The sequence below is a fragment of the Pelophylax lessonae genome (genome assembly GCF_965119305.1).
Source record: "Pelophylax lessonae genome assembly, chromosome: 13".
NCBI lineage: Eukaryota > Metazoa > Chordata > Amphibia > Anura > Ranidae > Pelophylax > Pelophylax lessonae.
The window spans coordinates 111736631-111749568 of record NC_138780.1 but is presented as its reverse complement, the minus strand read 5'-3'; the positions used below and the strand labels follow the sequence as shown (position 1 = coordinate 111749568).

General features: G+C 44.6%; 1 protein-coding gene across 7 annotated transcripts in view; it reads right to left on the bottom strand.

The window, feature by feature from the left end:
- LOC309569543 (ryanodine receptor 3) overlaps positions 1–12938 on the bottom strand; it is a 1308933-nt gene that overhangs the window by 94746 nt on the left and 1201249 nt on the right. The gene's annotated exons all lie outside the window — the stretch shown is intronic.

Genomic DNA, 12938 nt, shown 5'->3' with positions numbered 1-12938 from the left:
TGCGTAGAGCTTATGAATGTTATGACACTGGGTAGTACGGAGTGGGGTGGGTGCGGAGGGTGTAATAATGACCAGTAAATGCACGAGAGGAGTGTAAAGTGTATGATGGTAGTTAGTATATGCAGGAGGAGTGTGTCATTTATGCAGGGAGAGCAGTGTGGGGTGTATAAAGGTGTGTGTAGGAAAGGAGTATGGAGTGTATGGTGGCATGTGCAGCAAATGAGTGTGGAGAGTTTTTGAGGTTATATGCAGGAAATGAGTGTGGAGTGTATGACAGTGAGTATGTGCAGTAGAGAAGTGTGTATCTGGGGCCAGCATATGCAGAAGAGGAGTGGGGAGTGTATGACAGTGTCTAGAATGTGCAGGAGACAGCATTCAAGTTTTTGACAGCAGGTAGCATATGCAGGAGAGGCCTGCACAGTTTATGATGGTGTATAGTTGTTACATGGAGATGAGTGCAGATGGTATGAAAGTACATGGTGTGATAGAAATTAATAGGGTTTGGAGCATAGAAATTTGCTCAGGGCGCTGAAAACTTTGCTGCGCTGAAAAGCGCACTTGTGGATATTAATACATGCCAAGCGCCATTAATCCCTTGTACTGAAAAGTACAATGTATAGCTCTTTTGTATAAAGTTATCCTAGCGTGCTCAGTGACAAAGAGAGAGACAGACACACGCTGTATCACCGTCAATGTCCATAGTAGCAGTCTTGCTTAAACGCAGCGCTCTTGTTTATTTATAGTCAGAGAACAAAAGGGGTTTACAGGGGTGGTGGCATCAACACAACCAATCACAGACATGTATAAAAAGTATCAATAGAAAAGGGAGTGTATGTTCATGCACGAGCGAAGCCACGTGCCTGAGTTTCCCACCATTGGGTGAACGAGTGACCATGCACTATTACTACAATGAAACCCATGTGTAGGAAAAATGCCCCCCAAAATCTATGCAATGGAACTAGTGTGTATATCATTAACGTTGCCCTGCTAATACGTGTGCATGCACTCCCATCATAACCTGTTAGAGTGAATCCTATATAATATAGTTAATAAAAAAAACATATTTGATAGTGATCATGCGACTGTTCCAGTGAATTAGGCTTTATCTGCAAAGGACAATAGCAGCAGTATTTCAATCATGCGGATCAAGCATAACAGAAAGCTGCCATTAATCCTGGCAAAAGGGAAGATATTATCAAAACGATAAGAATTCCACATCACAAACACATCTCCGTCAATGAATACCGGGGCCCCAGCTGGCTGATATACATTTGTGCGGTGGAGTTCACCTTGCACTGCCATAGATCCAGACCAGCACCGCAGATAGGGATGATCAGGCTACAAGTAGCGTGCAGTCTCCACAATTACAGGTCTTTCCTCAAGGCCAGTTAAAGCAATATTAGCTGTGCATAGCGATTACCAGTAAACTGAAACTGGGAGACATAATGGCAATTTAGCTAAAAACACATCCTAAAGAAATCTCCACACAAATATTAATAACATTTCCACAACAATGGTATGAATGAGCCCAAAGAGCTCACACAAGCGGCTGGAGAGACAGAAAAAAAACTGATGGGCAGCAGTTTTTTGATCCCCCACCAACCCAAATGCTAATATGAAAGCTAAAATGGCTGTACAAGTGGCCTTTTTAACTTCAGCTGCATAGTTTGACAGGTGGCACTGCCTGTCAAATCTGCCCATTAAGCTAAATAGAAGTGTACAGCAACCATGAGCCAAATGTCTGGCTCACAGTTGCAGTGCACATTTTTTTAACTTTAAAATCCCCCTAGGGATTGTAAAAAAAAAGAAAAAAAAAAGAGGTTCAGGAGGTGGCATTATTGTCTGCCAACCACTGGGACACTACCCTGTGAAAAGCGATCCACCATCTCACCTATGTCATAGTGTTCTACAACCTTGTCTGATAGGAACCTTTGTCTTGAGGGTCCTCTATAAAGGCAATTTGCCACTCACAGGAGGTGGAGGCATTAATGATATAGTAGGTGTGGTCCTGGCCCCTCAGTTCCTGCGGCTATCTCTTACAATAATGCCAGAACACCCTTTATGTCTAGCATCCTCCCCAGAGTTTCCTGGCCCATCAACAGTCAAACTCATGGAATACAAACTCCTGAGGAGATGACATGGGTCTGAGGAGGTTAGGGCGATACCATTGGGCTGGTCAGGGTTCTCCTTAACCAGTCCAATCCAGACAGGGTTTCCTTTGAGGATATTTGTTGGCTATCCCTGTCCACTGCACTTGTTAGTTTCAACACGTTTTATTTGCCTTGCCTTTGTTTATTGCAATCGTTATTTGTCCTGGGAGGGGGTTCACAAGGCGAGATTGGTTCAGTGGCCACTTTTTTACACCTAAATGGGTAAGTATCAGCGCTGCTCAATAATAAATAAATCTATAAAGTGTGCTTGTGCCAATATTATATGTACAAAAATATCCTTAAAATAGATATCTTATTAAATCAATATCATACCATATGTGGTATATTATAAAGTGCGTAGTGATAAAAAAACTCATATCATAAATATATAAATCCAAGCAAGTATGCAAAAATCTTATAAAGTGCTATATATTCATTAGTGTAAACATATAATTAAAATCGATATAAAAGTGTCCAGTGCTCAGTGACAACATTTAAAACATTTAAATTAATCTCCTCTTCATACAAAAGTGCTAAGTGCTTGTCTGCTGTCTTATGCCAGAAATGATCAAAGTGCACAGTGCTCAGATGTCCGGGTGCTCCCCTCTCAATCCCCTACTCACCGGACTGTAAGAGGAATCAAGCCTTATAAGCATAAACCAACGATCAGGATCTCAGGACAGCGCCAAGTTAACAGCACCTCAGATCAGTATCTCCTCATATACAGGTCTCAACAATCTCCGATACATATCATCCACGGTTATAGATCCACCATAGGATTCAAATGGAGAGAGAATGCTCTGATTGGCAGAGCGAAATGCGTCAAGCCGTTACTCACACGCACTATGCCACTTCCGGTCTGAGCGGGTGGAACACAGTGGAAAGATTGGCGTCCCAGTATTAGGAGCCTATACCGCATACTTTGATGTTACACGCTGTAAGTGCAATCCTAATTATTTTTGAATAAAGTTGATAATACTGCACGATGAGGTCTCTCTCCATTTGAATTTTATGGTGGATCTATAACCCTAGATGATATGTATCGGAGATTGCTGCGACCTGTATATGAGCAGATACTGATCTGAGGTGCTGTTAAATTGGTGCTGTCCTGAGATCCTGATCGTTGATTTATGCTTATAAGGCTTGATTCCTCTTACAGTCCAGTGAGTAGGGGACTGAGAGGGGAGCACCCGGACATCTGAGCACTGTGCACTTTGATCATTTCTGGCATAAGACAGCAGACAAGCACTGAGCACTTTTGTATGAAGAGGAGATTAATTTAAATATTGTCACTGAGCACTGGACACTTTTATATCGATATTAATTATATGTTTACACTAATGAATATATAGCCCTTTATAAATTATAAGATTTTTGCATACTTGCTTTGATTTATATATTTATGATATGAGTTTTTTATCACTAAGCACTTTATAATATACCACATATGGTATGATATTGATTTCATAAGATATCTATTTTAAGGATTTTTTTGCACATATAATATTGGCACAAGCACACTTTATAGATTTATTTATTATTGAGCAGCGCTTATACTTACCCATTTAGTTTATGTAAAAGGTTTTTCCTTTTTTTCAGCAGCAGCTTACTCTAAATTATTTACATTTATTTCCTAAGCGCGCTTTTGGGGCATGAAGGGGTGAGGACGTACGTTCCTTGAGCTCCTGAGCGTGGGAATCACCAGGTGTTTGCTTGTTTGCTCGTTCTGTCTGCTGGCTGATTGCTAATTGCCTGCTATCCAGCGTGCACCAACGTGCACAGCAGTAACCAAGCCGGGATACCGCCGGACAAATGAAACTACAAGCCGCACCAAGCGGGGCTGCACGGAGCCGAGGTGCCGCCAAGGTACCGCCGCACCGAGCTGCACTGAGCTGTGAATCTGCCGCACTGAGCAGGGGTCTGCATTTGAGCCGAGGAGCTGCCGAGATAACACCGCACCGACCAGGGAGCTGCATTGAGCCGAGCCGAGGCACTGCCGAGGTACTTACCACACCGAGCAGGGGCTGCACTGAGGTACCGCCGGATTGCCGGATCACTGGTCTATCAAGCCGCACTGAGCGGCGCTGTATTGAGCCGCCGTGCGGAGGGATTGTGGAGTAGATCTCCCGACTCGACCTCTGCACCTCTGCCTTTGGGCTGCCTAAGGGGGGCTGAACCGAGCTATGTGAAGGGAGCTGAATCAAGCCACAGAGCCGCCAAACCCGTTAAGATCCTAAGCCGTCAAGCTGAACAGAGTTTTCAGTGTGCTCAGTGGGGTCAGCGGGTTCAGTGTTTAAAGCAGGGACTAAGTGGTGACTGAGCCGGGGTACCTCCTTCGTAAGAACTGCCAGGCTGTTTGCTTGCTTACTCTGCCTGCTAGCCTGCCTGTTAATTGTTGTGCACCGCAGTGTCCGAGTCGGGATACCACTGAACTATCGAGCCGCTTAATCGCTTGACCGCTGATCCGTCAAACTAAGCAGAACTGAACTCTGAGCTGCTAAACCACTAAGCCGCAGAATTGTGTTGAGAATTGCCGTACGGATCGATAGCTGATCGCTGACCTTTTGACCTGTTGAGCGGTTGTACCGCCGAGCCCTTGGGACTTTTGGTTTTGGGGTTCTCCGTGTCCCCTGACCTCTGCACATCTACTTTAGGGCCACCTGGGCTGCTTGTGCATCTGAGCTGCAGGGCCTGTTGGGCTTCTGGACCTGGTTGTTGAGCCGCCTGTCAGCTGTCAGCTATGGGGAGAAGGACTCTGAGAACCACACAACCACAAAAGAAGCCGACCACTGGCTCTATAAAAAAGTACTTGGCCGTGGAGGCCGAGGAGCTGCTGGACGCAGGGGGTTCAGACCGTACGCCAGGTGCTCGCTCCGGCCCTCCCCAGAGCCCGTCAGCTTCCCATAGATCTCCAGCCTCCTCCTGGTGCTCGGACGGGACGGATGTCTCCCCGAGCCGATCTACAGTAGCCGCGCTTGTAAGTGGTTTACCCACAAAGGCAGATTTAGCTTCTATGTTGAGGGGTTTGGAAAAATCAATTAAAAAAGAGGTATCCTCAGTCCGGGCGGACCTGAATCAAGTATTAACCCGGGTGGAGGAGTCCGAGCATAGATTAGACTCACATGCTGTTGCACTCCAAGAACTCCAAGCTATCTCCAAACGTCAAGCCTTAGCACACAGGATGGCCCTGTACAAAATGGAGGACCAGGAAAATCGGAGCAGGCGTAATAATATCCGAATCCGAGGTCTGCCAGAAGCCATCAAGGACCCAGATCTGCTCCCTACGATAAGTGGCATTTTCAACAAGTTGCTCGGCCTCCCTGTTGACAAGTTAATGAAGATTGATAGAGCCCATAGGGTCTTCCGTCCCCGCAGCTTGCAGACAGAGACCCCAAGAGATATCATATGCAGGGTCCATCATTACCCTGAGAAGGAGCTCATAATGCTTAGAGCTTGGGAAGCCCAAACTCTGGACTTTGATGGGGCACCTTTGTCACTTTATCCTGACCTGGCTAGGGAGACCTTGGAGCGCCGTAGGGCATTAAAGCCCCTCACAGAAAAGCTGAGAGCTACCGCCATAATATACCGGTGGGGCTTTCCTTCCTGTCTAATCACATCTAGAGAAGGACGCACCGCAACTCTGCGATTCCCTGAAGATCTGGAGGGCTTTTGTACGGCGCTTAATATACTAATACCTGACCTCCCGGATTGGCAAGATGAAGCTTTCCTGGCTCCAGTCTCATCTGTAGATGCTATCTGGCAGAAGACGTCTAAACCGCAGAAACCACGGAAATCTCCCTCTGACAAACCCACTTGAATACTACTTGAATATTAGCAAGTTTTCCTGGCTCCAGCCTCATCCGTAGATGCTACCTGGCAGAAGACGTCTAAACCGCAGAAATCTTGGAAATCTCCCTCTGATAAATCCACTTGAATATTACTTGAATATTAGCAAGTACGCTATTGCACTATTTTTGGACCCGGCCCCCCTTTTTTTTTTTTTTTTTTAACGAACGAACTGATTGACTGACTGACAGGTTGGTCTGGTCCTTTTAAGGCCCTATGATCATTTTTGGCCCTTTATGTTTCGGTTTAGACGCATAGAGGTCACCCATAGCGTTTTTTTTTTTTTTTTGGGGCTATTTTGAAGATACAGAGAGAGAGAAAGTGATAATTTGTTAAATTTTTCAGCTATTTGGCGAAGTCCCGCGGAGGGGCTCCGGATCTTTCAGGATTATTATCTTTTACTGGTTTACAAGGTTCCCCCCCTTGCTGCTCACCCTCCCTAAACCCTTGAGCGGAGCTCGGTTTTCCCTCACCTGCGTTTCCCTCCAGGTAGCGGGCCTCCAGGAGGGACCGCGGTTGGGGGATCACCGTTTTTTCGCTCTTTGGTGAGTGTTCCTCACCAATATACTGTCGCTATGGCGACAACCTTCTTCCCCCTACTCCATGTTTGTGTTTTTTTTTTTTTTTTTCTCTCCATTGTTCCTTTCCCTCCCATGGTGTACACCAGCCTATGTGTGGATATTGGTATATATACGGTCTAGATTGCAATGGCAAAAGTGACATATTTATCCTATAATGTAAGGGGCCTTCATACTCCAGCTAAACGGCATTGTCTATATAGGGAACTGAATGCACTGGAAGGAGAGGTAGTGTTCCTTCAGGAGACTCATATCATCCACACCTCAAATCTTAAATTGACCACCCCTACATACCCTATTTGGTACTATAGCCCCTCGGATATTCGTAACTCCAAGGGAGTTGCCATAGGTTTTCGTAAAGGCTCATCCTTTAAACTTACACAAATGGTAGCGGATAAATTTGGGCGTTATTTGTTCCTGAAGGGCACCCTGGGCGGCACTGTTGTTTCTTTTGCAAATGTCTATGCCCCTAATCAAGATCAAGTGTCTTATTTAACAACCACCCTGCGTAGGTTCCATGAATTTGCTGAGGGAATATCAGTGGTGGCAGGCGACTTCAACGTTACTATGGACCCTCTGCTGGATACCTCCTCTGGTAAGTCCTATATCTCACATAAACGGTTAAACTATTTGCGTACACAACTGTATGAATTTCAATTAATAGATGCTTGGCGTGTCTTTCACCCTTCAGATAGGGATTACTCGTATTTTTCCAAAACACATAATTCATATTCGAGACTTGACTATTTCTTGGTGGACCATTTCCACCTCGAATTAGTTGACTCTGTCACTATTGCTTCATCTTCTATTTCAGATCATTCCTCCATTTGTTTGACTATGAAGATTCCTTCTCTCCCTTATAAAAAAATCTACATGGAAGCTAAATGACTCCCTAATTCTGAGCCCCCCGGACAGACAAACTATAGGTAAAGAACTTGATAATTTTTTTGTGGATAACTCCCTGCCGGAGGTTAATCCAGCTGTTCGCTGGGAGGCCCATAAAGCCTATATTAGGGGTAAACTAATAGAATTAGGAGCAAGGAAGAAGAAAGAGCGCGTATCATGTCAAAGAGCTCTTGTTGCTGAAATACAGGTTCTTGAACGCTCCCATAAGGCCTCTCCTGCCGCCTCTACTTTACAGTCACTGACTAAAAAACGGGAGGAACGTAAGGCCCTATTTCATACACAAAACAAGGCTATATACCGCAAGGTGTCCCAAAGGATATACGAATGGGGTGATAAACCTGGCCGACACCTAGCACGGTCTTTGCAACAACAAAAAGTAGCCTCTTACGTTCCCAAAATTAAGCGACAAGATGACTCTTTGGCGCATGATTCCACCTCTATCGCGGCTGAATTTCACAAATTTTATTTTAATCTTTATTCCGTTCCGAAAGCTATCTCGGATCCAGTAAAGCGTAGATCATTGATGTTAGAATATCTTGCTAGCGCTAATCTCTCTTCTATTCCACCAGAGAAAGTTAATTCCTTGGAGGAAGGAATCTCGGTGGAAGAACTCCAAACTGCTTTAATCGCTACCCCAACGGGGAAGGCCCCTGGCCCTGATGGCTTTTCGGCCTTTTATTATAAACAATACACCGAAACCCTGCTCCCTCACCTGGCCTCCTATGTTAATTCTATTCTGGAAGACTCTTCTTTGCGTCCGGAGACTTTGCATGCATATGTTACGTTAATTCCGAAAGAGGGTAAAGATCCCTCTTTATGTTCTAGCTATCGCCCCATTTCTTTATTAAATGTTGATGTTAAACTATATGCCAAGGTAATCGCCAACAGACTGCTTCCCTTCCTACCCGCTAGTATTGCTAACAGCCAAACTGGTTTTGTTTGTGGTCGTGAGGTGAGGGACAATGTGTCACGCACAATCTCACTTCTATCCTTTGCTCGCCGGCACTCCCAGCCCACCCTGCTGCTTTCCACGGATGTGAAAAAGCGTTCGACAGGGTGGACTGGGAGTTCCTGATGGCGACACTACAGGCGTTTGGCCTAGGCCCCCGCCTGTGTCGCTTGATTAATGCTTTATATAAATCCCCTACTGCTCAGATTAAAGTTAATGGTATCCTTAGCGAATCAATTAAGCTTTCTAATGGGACCAGACAGGGCTGCCGCTTTCCCCTATACTTTTTGTTTTATCTCTGGAACCTTTCTTAGCTAGAATTCAAGCAAACCCCTCGATTCACGGTATCACGGTCGGGTCTATGTTACACAAATACGCGGCTTATGCGGCCGATGTTCTTTTTTATGTACAACAACCTATGATATCCCTGCCTAATCTTCTTTCTGAATTTGATAGATATAGTGCTCTGTCTAATTTTAAAATCAATCTAGCGAAGTCGGAAATTTTAAATGTTACAATCGCCCAGGCAATGGTACATAACATCAGCCCAGCATTTCCCTTTATATGGCAATCCTATTCTCTTAAATACTTAGGGGTACATATTACTGCCCAGCTGGAGGATCTAGCACGGGCAAATTATATTCCTTTACTTAACACAATTAGAGCTAACTTTGCGAATTGGCATCATTTAGCCACCTCTTGGGTAGGGAGGGTGAATGTTGTCAAGATGAATGTGCTGCCCAGGGTGCTCTTCATGTTTCAAATGCTGCCGTTTAACATACCCGTCAATTTGGTGAGGACCTAAAATTCTTTGGTTAGAGCATATGTTTGGCGCCGCTCACAGCCTCGGCTGGCGCTCTCGCTACTTATGTGGGGCAAAAGCCGGGGGGGTTGGCGGTGCCGGATTTTGGGAGATATCTGAATGCCGTTTCCCTGGTTCGGATAGCCGATTGGAAATATCATACAGATGAAAAGCTCTGGGTTCAGCTGGAGCAGAAGCTGGCAAATACATCATTATATACTCAACTTTGGGTACCGCCGGAGACTAGAAATCTTGCTGATACTATTTCGCCCTTAACCAGTTCGGTTCTCCGCGCCTGGGATCGGCTTCATAGGCTCCATAAAATTCCATACAACTCACCGCTTATGCCGATTTTAGGCCATAGCCTTTTCCCGCCTGGTTATAAAGATCACTCTTTTTCCCAGTGGCTACCACAGGCCAATGCTACGCTGTTGCATCATATAACGGGGATGGAAGGAATACTCCCACTCTCTAAAATATGCCAGACCTCACCAAAGACATTTATGGACTGTTGGAAATACCACCAACTTCAGCAATTTGTGAAAAAACTACCTCAACCCTTACGCAATATACACTCCCTGAACCCGATTGAACAAATCCTAGCACGCCCTGAACCAGGTAAAGGTTTACTATCAAAGTTTTATAAGGCATTGGACGCACTAAGTCCCAACTCCACCCCACATTTCCTGAAACAGTGGCAACTAGATTTTACCCACACTAATATATACGCTTCATATATGGCTGAGGCCTCACCAGGCTAGAACGTCAAGACTGGTGAAACACCAAGGGACCCCCCTTCCCTCTCCCCTTTTCTTTTCTTTTTTTTTTTTCTCTTCCCCAGCTCCTTCTTTTCTCTTTTCTTTCTCTTTTTTCTATATTGAAGACCCCCCCCCCCCCCCGTTTAAAAAATTGGACTAAAATGTTTAACAATCCCAGAAATATTGATTTTTGTATGCATATTAAACCGTATGTTTTTGCGTTCGCTTTAGCTATGACGTGTAGGGATTGCCTAAATGTATGCAGCTTTGGGAGACTCTACTTTTCTTTTCTTTTTTTTCATGCTTGTATAATTTGTATAAAACTCAATAAAAATATAATAATTAAAAAAAAAATTTCCTAAGCGCAGACACTTTTGCATATAAACTTTTTTACACCTGGCCCTATTTGATGGCCCGATGGGTTCTCATATTGGTGGCGGGTCCTGTCCCCCTCGGGAACGCTTCCAAACCCATTCGTTTTGGGCCTGATTGTTAATATTTTTTCTTGTTTACTCTGTTGGCATTGCCTCTCATCACAGACGCACTCCAATCCTTATCCCCTAAATTGCCATTTGTGGTGATAGACGTTCAAAACACCCCCTAGCTCTCAGATTACCTTCCTCTGGAATAGAAAGCATTGATGAAGGTTGTGCCCTGCTCGAGAATCGGAGTCCCATTTAGCTGTGTTATTGACACTACATTGTGGCTCCTCCTCCTGTTACCCTTCACAGGGTCAAGGATACTCTACTGTGTAGAGGACTCCAATCAAATGGAGTGTCTCTGCTGCAACTGTAAAATACATGGGTTTGGCTACAATACCGTGACCTCAAGTTTTAGGGCCATAGACAATTACTGGGCTTTACCCGATCTCAATGTACATCCTTCTGGGAGACTTTAAGGCTGCTTGCGAGTTTTGTTTTACCCCGTTACCTAATTGTCCTGGTATTTACCTTAGGCTACGGATGGCTGATTTTGCTCACACAAGTTTTTGTCCCTGGCACCTGGCCATCCCCCGTTGTGCTGGTTTTCTATTGTTGTGCTCCACCTGGAGCAAGAGGTTAGGCTAAACTATCATGGTGGTGCTTCGGGGGGGGGGGGGGGGTTCTGGTTGTTTTCACTTTCCATAACTTTTTTGCCACTGCGAGCATCCTTTGTAGAGTCTTATTGTTTTAGAGGCTTGTGGGGGCTCCAGTGAGACGGGAGCACCTCCCATTGAAGTGCCTTACACCTCCACTAGGCCCTTCCTGCCATATCAGTGATTGTTTTCTCCGCGTGGAGAACTTAGGAATCCTCGCTCTAATTTTTCAGTCTTTTTCTTACTCCTCCCTCTAGGAGTGCCCCCTTACATGAACTGTTCCCATCAGAGTCCTCCTATACATCAGTTGTCCCCATCAGAGTCCCCCCTTACATCAGATGTCCCCATTAAGAGTGCCCCCTTACATCAGGTGTCCCAATCAGAGTGCACTCTTATATCAGGTGTCCCCATAATGAGTGCCCTCTTACATCAGGTGTTTCCATCAGAGTGTCCCCTTACATCAGATGTCCCCATCAGAGTCCCCCTATACATCAGATGTCCCCATCAGAGTCCCCCTATACATCAGATGTCCCCATCAGAGTCCCCCTAAACATTAGGTGTCCCCATCAGAGTTTCCCCTTACATCAGGTGCCCCCATCAGAGTGCCCCCTCCATCAGGTGTCCAGATATACTTCTATTTGTCCCCCTCAGAGCTGTGTGTACATGTACTGTACTCACGACAATATTCTCGCGATTTCCCAATAAAAATAATCCGCCCAATAAGAATATCAAATAAGAAAAATCTGCCCAATAATAATAATAGTTTTCCATTGCGCATATGTGTAGAGAGCGCAGGGAGTGAGGCAGAATCTGACATTTAGTTTCTACCTGTGCTCTCTGCGGTTTGCCTCTTGTCGGATAATGCTTCCGACAAACTGCGCATGCGCAGTGTACTCTTCACACTAGTTGATGGGGATATCAGTGGGAGTGACGTTACGTACTGAAAATGCGCTGTTCGTTGTATGCATTTTTAGACGGAAAGGGTTTATTCGAAAGAATGCCAGCAATAACAAATCGTGAAAAAAAATAGCCACGGTAAAATTGTAAAACAAAAAAAAAAGGGCGACGGGTTCCCGCCAATCCATACCAGACCCTTAGGTCTGTTATAAATTTTGAGGGGAACCACCAAGCCAAAATGTTTTTAAAAAAAATGGCGTGGGGTCCCCCCCCCCAAAATCCATACCAGTCCCTTATCCAAGCATGCAGCCTGGCAAGCCAGGAAAGAGGTGGGATAAGCGAATGACCCTAAGTAGAAAAAAAAAAAAAAAAACGGGCAACATGAGAGTGGGAGGGTTATACCAGGCTGGTCACTGTTTTCTTTCTTGCCGGTATCCAAATGCTTCTGTAGCCGGCAGTGTAACTCAATTGACTCTGAATCCTGTGGCCCTCAATGAATGAGAAATAAATAACACGGTATGCATCATATCACAATAACTTTAGTATTACATGTTCTTAAATGTTAATTAACATACAGTTGTCTTTTACCAAAGTCATCACTAAAGTCAAGTGGCTGTGGTGAATACAAAATAAAAAATCCCTGGGATTAGCAAAATAATGTCTAAAAGCAAATTGTAGAGAATGTGCCATTAAGTTATGGCGGGATCAAGTGAGATTCAGGCAGATCTCTCATCTTTACCTAACCTGATAATAGATTTGACTATCCATTGCCCATCTACAGTTTATCCTGCAGCAAGACTAATATTGCTGAACAGCAGGATTAAGTAGAAAACAGTTTTTGTTGCTCACAGGAGCAAATATCTTAATCATTCAGTGTGGAGTAAATCATCATAGCCTTTCAAAAAAATGCCTTTGTTGTACACTAAATTGCCAGCTTCCATAATTATGAGTCAAAATATACTTATGATACATAATAC